General features: G+C 52.6%; 1 pseudogene; it reads left to right on the top strand.

The window, feature by feature from the left end:
* Positions 1-4,810: 4,810 nt before the first annotated feature.
* LOC111553227 lies at positions 4,811-5,613 on the top strand (annotated as a pseudogene).
* Positions 5,614-7,831: the final 2,218 nt, after the last annotated feature.

Raw genomic sequence — 7,831 nt, 5'->3', positions numbered from 1 at the left:
CATATGTATGGATGGGTGGATGGATAGGTGGGTGAATGGGTGGATGGCTGAATGAATGGATGAATGAATAGATGGATGGAGAAATGGGTGGATGGATAGAGGCATGTATGGATGGGTGGGTAGATGTATGTATGGGTGGATGAATGGATGGATGGATGGATGAATGGATGAATGGATGGACAAAGGAAGACAATTATCCTTTCATCTTCACACGATGCCGCAGCAGAGACTGAGAGAGTGGGGGCCTTTAGCAGCCCCTCAGAGAAAGAGTTGGCAGGGAGGGGGAACAGATGGGCCGTGGGTGGCTCAATAGGAGTAGTCAGAGACGATGCAGGGCTCCTGGCTGTAGCACCACACCGAGGAAGGCACTGACATTCAGTGTTAATGAGAACAGGAAAGGGGCCAGTTTGTAGTGTAGAGATGATTAGATGAGTTTGAGGTACCTCTGGAGGGGCCCAGTCAACACTGGCTCCAAATCTGTGGCATGCAACAGAGAATGGAGGTGGGGTAATTTTCAGATGCAGGAGGAGACTGGGGGGTATCGTTACAAAGACCTCTATGCCCAAGGTGCATAGGGGGCACCTCTTATGCAGGGGACAGGTACAGCGTGAGATGAGGGAAAGAAGAGGACAGGAGAGGACAGATGGACAAACCTTGGTCCAGAGCTCACCAGGCACGCTGTGGATAGATGGAGTTCATGAGAGTGACAGGGAGGGTGGGACCCAGCCCTGACCATGCCTTAGAGAGAAGTGACTCACACACATGTGCACCTGTGCCCACATACAAAGAGTAAAACTCTCCAAGCCCCAGAGAGGGAGAGAGGGAGCTGACGGGGAAAGTGGCAGGCACACACACGCACGAGCATGTGCGCACACATGCACAGAGCAGGAATGACGCACAAACTTGAAGCAAAATCCAATAAGGCTCCTCTGGAGAGCGGGAGGGAGTGAGGCTGAGCGAGACGCAGGAAGAGGCAGTGTTGGCGGGGCACATCAATAATAAAGTTAAAAAATGAAATGAAGAGGGGGCGGCAGGACCCTCGGGGAGCGGAGAGGCAGGCAGATGCAGAGATGCCTGCACACAGAAGAGGAGGGAAAGATGGGGGAGGACAAGCCTGACAAAGGGCCTAAGTAGAGGGGTGCACAGCGGGACCCACACCTCCACACAGAGGCAGCCACAAATCGTGACCCTTGGGGCAAGGGCCAAATCTGGAGAGGAGGAGAATAAACCAGGGAGAGGATGAGGAAGGATGAAGGAAGGAAGGAGAGAGACAGACTCCCAGAGACCCGAAAAGGCAGCACGTTCCACGGACAGAGAGAAAAGAACCCATGTACTGTAGACGAATTCTGAGGACCACCCCCCGCCAAAACCCAAGAGAGGGCAAGGCAGAAGGGGAGTCCATGACAGATAAGGTTGTGGCGACTTTATCGTCATATTGAAAAGGAGAAAACACCCATGTCCACCCACAGGACAGCTGGTCACCCACAGCGCAGCTCTATCCCGAAAGACCCAGATCTGTGAAACGGTGCATTCTGGGGTATGCTGCACACTGGCCGTCTGGGGAGAACGTTCCCCAAGGGTTGCTTGTCCCGCTTCTGTGGTGTAAATACTACCACCATGGCCAATTTCAGGCTACCATCATGCCATTGCTGAGCAGGACGAGGAAGAGGTGCCCACCTCGGCTCTTGCACACCAGTGATGGTGCACCCACATGTTCGTGGAAAGAACTCGAAGACTCATCACTGGGCAGACAAAGCTATTGGCAAAACTTACACAGAGTAAATGGTATTTATATTTTAAACAACATCCCACCACCATCAAATGCAGCTCTATTTTATTTAGATAAGAGGACTCATATAGGCTGTGTGGACAGGGTCACACAGAACTGGCCACAGAGGTTCCCCTTTTGGGGGGAGTTGGAGGTGGGATGCGGGAGGGAGAGAAAAGAGACTTCAGCCTTTTGTCATGCTTTAATTTTGTGAAAGCATAAAAAAATTTAAAAATTTTGTGCAAAGATGATTTCTTCATGTACCACACATAATTAAAAACTAATTTTTTAATTAGAAGAGGAAGAAAATGGAAGGAAAGAAAGGGAGCATGAGAGTGAGGAGGAGGGAGCTCTCTCCTCAGTCCGTCTGTCCTCAGTTCATCTGTTCCTCCCACCTCTGCCATAGTCATACTCCCACCTCTGCCATAGTCACAGCCATTCAGCAAAGATAAATCAGACGCAGGTCCTGCCCTCAAGGTGCTCACGGCCTGGTGGGGAAAGTTGCCCAACACACATATATCTGGGTGCTCCAGACACAGAATCCTCACCCAATAAGTCAGGGGCCCCCAGGAAGAGCTTGGCAAGGACTCTTTTGAGGAGGACATGGGGCTTCCCAGGGCCTCCCATGACCCTGCTCAGCAGAGCTGCAGGATGAGAGGGGTGATGCTGGACGGGGTCAGCAAGAGGACGGTCAACCAGGCTCTAGGGGAGGCTGCCTGGGGGGCAGAGCACAGGGAAAGGGAGGATGGGGCCCTGGGGACATGGATATAGAGGACTGATGGATGCCCAGCAGGCTGCAGAGGAAACAGGAGAGGGGAGGCCTCAGAGGTAGAATCGAGGAAAGAAAGGAGGTGAGAAGCCAGGAGAGACTCCCAGCATCAGATGCCATCAATGGAGAGAAAATGAGCTGTGGGGTTTGGAGGCCTCATTTCTCCCCACTGGCAGGTACAGAGCAGCTGCGGGGGTGAGCAGGATGGGAGGGAGGGAGTGGCAAGTTCCCACCCGGCTGGTCTGAGATGAAAGAAGGCATAGAAGGAAGAAGGGAACAGGTCAAGGGAGAAGGAAGGACTCCTGGGTGGGAGTGGGATGAGCTTGCCCACCTACTGAGACAGCCCAGGGGAGGGTGTAGGGGAGGGGACAGCTGTTGCCAGGGCAACAGCACTGTCTGGGAGCACAGAGGATCAGAGGAGAAGATGGGAGAGGGCCCTTAGAGGAGGAAGTGGCCCTGGGCTGGAAGTGGGAGGCAAGCAGAGGGCATGGGGCCTGCCTGTTTTCAGTACTGGATGTGGGAAAATGGGGGAAACACAGGGCCTGTGGAGGACTTGGTAAGTCGATGCTTCTGGCAGGGTCTTCAGTAGGGTGCATGGTTGAATGCATGCTGCTTCAGCAGAGGGATCTAGCGTGGGCCCAGAGATGTGGGCATGTGGGCATCTCGGCCTTTCACGCACCACACACACTGTAAGGCACAGTGACACAAACACATGGGCTGCACCTATCACCCCATATTTTCATTGCAGATGATGAGTCTGCTTCCTCATGGACACAGATCCACCAGGATGTCTCCTGGGCTCTGGGAGCTGTGTGTTTTGTTCAGCAGAACATCCAGTAGGTGTTCAGTGTATGCTTGTTGGATGGATGGATGGATGGATGGATGGATGGATGGATGGATGGATGGATGATGGATGGACAGATGATGGATGGGTAGATGGATGGGTGGATGATGGATGGGTGGGTAGATGAATGGGTGGATAGATGAATAGATGGGTAGATGGATAAGTAAAAAATGGATGGAAGGAAGGAAGGATGCAAAAAAAGGAGGGAAGGAGGAAGGAAGGAAGGAAGGAAGGAAGGAAGGAAGGAAGGAAGGAAGGAAGGAAGGAAGGAAGGAAGGAAGATAGATGGATGGGTGGATGAATGGCCTATGGTCCAGGCATGAGATGCTAAGGCCTGCTGTGGCCAGGGCTGAGGAGTTGGGCTAGGGTCTTGAACAGCCCCTTGGAGGGAGATTCAGCAGCAGGAAGAGGAGACAGATGTGCCATGGGTGACAGGAGAGGGAGGTGTCAGAGATAACTCCTGGCAGCTGAGATACCTCCTGGCAGGTGGTGATGCTCAGTGCTGAGACTAGGAAGTGTGTGGCTGGCCCTGGGAGGTGACAGGTTGGAATGTGAAGATGACTTGGGGGTGAGAAGCTCTGGGTCCATATTGGTTCCAAGTCTGATTCTGCATTTCAGGGCAGAGTTCAGATGGCAAGTTAGGGATGGGGGTGTCAGCCAGAAGAGTGGGACCAGAGCAAGGAGTGGGGCCTGACCTTGGAGGGCAGGAGGAGGAGGTGGAGTCGAGAAGGAGAGGGGAGGACATAACAGATCACAGCCTGCAGCTCAGCTTGCAGAGGGATGGGGGCAGGCTGGGCTGGGGTGTTTGCAGCTAGCTTGTCTGTAATAGTGATCATGGGGAAGCAGCCACATGCCCATCCACTGAGTGGCATCAATCACCATGCACCTGGCCTCTGCACTACCACGCAGCAGAGCGTCTGAGACCTGGAAGCCATCTGTGACCCGCTGTTGTGTAGAGAAGCCCACCACAGAGCAGGCGTGCCTGGTTCAATATGACTCTCATTTAACGTCAAAGCCAAAGCCAGCACCACCCACAGGACTTGCCTTTTTTCATGAGAAAATAACATATACAGAGAGTGGAATGATCCTCCCAAATCAATACTGTGATTACTTCGGGGGAGCAGTATTTGTACCCTGGGCTAGATGGGATGGAAAGTGGACAAGAACACCAGTCTTATGTACTACGCTTTGATTTTTATTTTTTACAAAGACAGTGGGTCCATGAATGACTTGTGTAATTAAAAATTAATTTTACAGCCAGGTGCTGTGGCTCATGCTCCTGTGGTCCCAGCACTTTGGGAGGCTGAGGCAGGAGGATCGCTTGAGGGCCAGGAGTTCAAGACCAGCCTGGACAACATAGCACGACTTCGTCTCTACAAAAAGGTTTTTAAAAATCAGCTGGGCGTACTCTCTCCTCCTGCCACCCAATATGCCGAAAAGAAAGAAGGCCAAGGGGATGAAGGTGGCTCCGGCCCCTGCTGTCGTGAAGAAGCAGGAAGCCAAGAAAGTGGTGAATCCCCTGTTTGAGAAAAGGCCTAAGAATTTTGGCACTGGACAGGACATACAGCCCAAAAGAGACCTCACCCGCTTTGTGAAATGGCCCCGCTCTATCAGGTTGCAGCAGCAGAGAGCCATCCTCTATAAGTCGCTGAAAGTGCCTCCTGCAATTAACCAGCTCACCCAGGCCCTGGACCGCCAGACAGCTACTCAGCTGCTTAAGCTGGCCCACAAGTACAGGCCAGAGACGAAGCAAGAGAAGAAGCAGAGGCTGTTGGCCTGGGCTAAGAAGAAAGCTGCTGGCAAAGGGGACGTCCCCACTAAGAGACCACCTGTCCTTCGAGCAGGAGTTGACACCCTGTCACCACTTTGGTGGAGACCAAGAAAGCTCAGCTGGTGGTGACTGCACACGACGTGGATCCCATCAAGCTGGTTGTCTTCTTGCCTGCCCTGTGTCATAACATGGGGGTCCCTTCCTGCATTATCAAGGGGATGGCAAGACTGGGGTGTCTAGTCCACAGGAAGACCTGTGCCACTGTCGCCTTCACACAGGTGAACTCGGAAGACAAAAGCGCTTTGGCTAAACTGGTAGAAGCTATCCGGACTAATGATAATGACAGATACAACGAGATCCACTGTCACTGGGGAGGCAACGTCCTGGGTCCCAAGTCTGTGGCTCACATCGCCAAGCTCAAAAAGGCAAAGGCTAAAGAACTTGCCACTAAACTGGGTTAAATATACACTGTTGAGTTTTCTGTACATAAAAATAATTACAATAATAGAAACTTTGCTTCAAAAAAAATTAGCTGGGCATAGTGGCACACACCTGTAGTCCTAGTTACTCAGGAGGCTGAAGTGGGAGGATTGCTTGAGCCCAGGAGTTAGAGGCTGCGGTGAGCTATGATTGTGCCACTGTTCTCCAGCCTGGGCAACACAGCAAGACCCTGTCTCAAAAGAAAATTAATGTTATAAAGGGTAAGAGGAGAGGCGGCAAAGGAGGAAGAGAAGAGACTAGTAGAAAGACACGCCTTCCATTTGTCCATCCTCCTCTCCAAACTGAGACCCAAAAGGAAGCCAGGTGCATGTCCTCTTCCCAGGAAGCTCCATGTCTGAGTGAAGAGAAAGATGCCCTGATACTCATGCCCAGGGGCTCCTGGAGGACAGGAGTCAGCCAGCAAAGGCCTCTGTGGGGAGGACCCAGGGCCTCATTGTCATCATTGCACCTGCCAGTTGCACACTGTCCTCTCACCCAGTTTCCTCACTCTTATCTAGTTTGGATTCCACAGTCCCTCTCTCTTTGTTGTTGAGCTTGCAAAGCCTCAGCTCTTCAACTGCACAGACTTTGATTCTCCACTTATTCTCAGCCTCCTTTGTTTTTTCAATGATGCCTTATTCTTAACATGTGGAGGGGGAAGGAAGAAGAAGGAGGCCAGAGGTGGAGTAGGAGGACATACCTGTAGGCTGTTCATAGGGAGACCCTGTCTCCACCCCAGGCAGATGCGAGCTCATGTCTGGACTTTACTGTGTGCAAAAAGGCATGGACAGCAAGCCACCCTGTTTCCCAGAGAAAACTGCCCCAGCAGAAAAGGCAGAGCAGGAGGAAGCAGCAGGAAGCTCAGGCCTGGGGCTCTGCAATATTCCAAGCAGGGTGAACAGAAAGTTCCACAAAGGAAGCAGAGAATGATCACCCGTGGAAGTGGGAGAAAAACCAAGAGCCATCAGCAGCCTCAGGGACAGAGGAGAAGAGAACGGCCCACATCAGGGGCTGCCCAGTGAGGTGGGACCAGAAAGAGCTGGTTGGGTTTGGCCAATGGGAAGCTGGTGGGGGCCTTGCCTGAGCCTAATGGTGGGTTCAGGGTCAGCCACAGGTAGCCACAGAGAAGTGGGGCTGTGGAGAGAACAGCAGAGCTCAGGGTTCCCTCCCCAGTACTTCTGTGGACAGGAGTTGGGGGGTGGCAGGCAGGAAGGAGACATTAACAGAAGGCCAAGAACTCAAGAGAATTTCTCCCTGGACTGTGGGTTTCTGCAGGGCATAGCATGGGGTTTGGGGGTCTGTGTCATAATCAGAGCACCTAGGAACTGTCCAACTGATGTTTGGTGGTGGAGGGATGGATGGTGAATGGATGGATGGATGAATGTTGTCCAGGCACTAGATTCTGACATCTGGGCTGAGGCAGGGGATGAGGGGATGGAGAGGGATTATCTACCTGCCCTTTCGAGGGAGCTCTGGCAGGAAGAGGGGACAGATGGACCGTGAAGACAGGGATAAGAGCAACCAGAGGTGACTTGGTGCTCCTGGCTGCTGAGCCCTGGGTGGCAGAGATGCTCGGTGCCTATGAGAATGAAGATAGAGCACTTCTAGTGGGTACAAAAACAATGCGATGGCTTGAGCTGGGCAGGGCTTCCTCGAGCTTCAGCCTGTGGCTTAAGGGGAAGGGAAAGGGTCCGGGCTGCATGAGGGGCCGAGGGGGTGGTGTCAGCACAGAAAGCTGTGGGTGAGCACGTCCAGGGAATGTATGCAGAGTGAGCAGAAGACTCCAGATAGGTCTTGGGGCTCCATGATGTGAGAACAGATGGAGGGGGAGTTAGGGAAGTAGGGGACGAGAGACAGGACAGACAGACCACCCTTGGCACTGAACTAACTAAGCGGTTTATAGACAAATAAAAGAGCAGGAGACAAACAGCAAGGAGAGTGACAGAGAGGGTGGGGGCAACTCTAGTCACACCTCAGAGCAAGAGATGAGACCCACACGCGTATTCACAACAGTGAGACTGGAGAGGAAAAAGGACATGGGTCCTGGCACTCAGTAGCTGCTATTTGTTTGTGGACAGATGATGGAGGGAGGGAGGGAGGGAGGGATGGATGGATGGGAGAATGGATGGAGAGATGGATGGATGGATGGATGGATGGATGGATGGATGGATAGATGGAAAAATGGATGGATGGATGGAT

This window comes from Piliocolobus tephrosceles, chromosome 20 (assembly GCF_002776525.5).
Source record: "Piliocolobus tephrosceles isolate RC106 chromosome 20, ASM277652v3, whole genome shotgun sequence".
In the NCBI taxonomy this organism is placed as follows: Eukaryota; Metazoa; Chordata; class Mammalia; order Primates; family Cercopithecidae; genus Piliocolobus; species Piliocolobus tephrosceles.
This window is presented reverse-complemented; position numbering and strand designations above follow the sequence as displayed.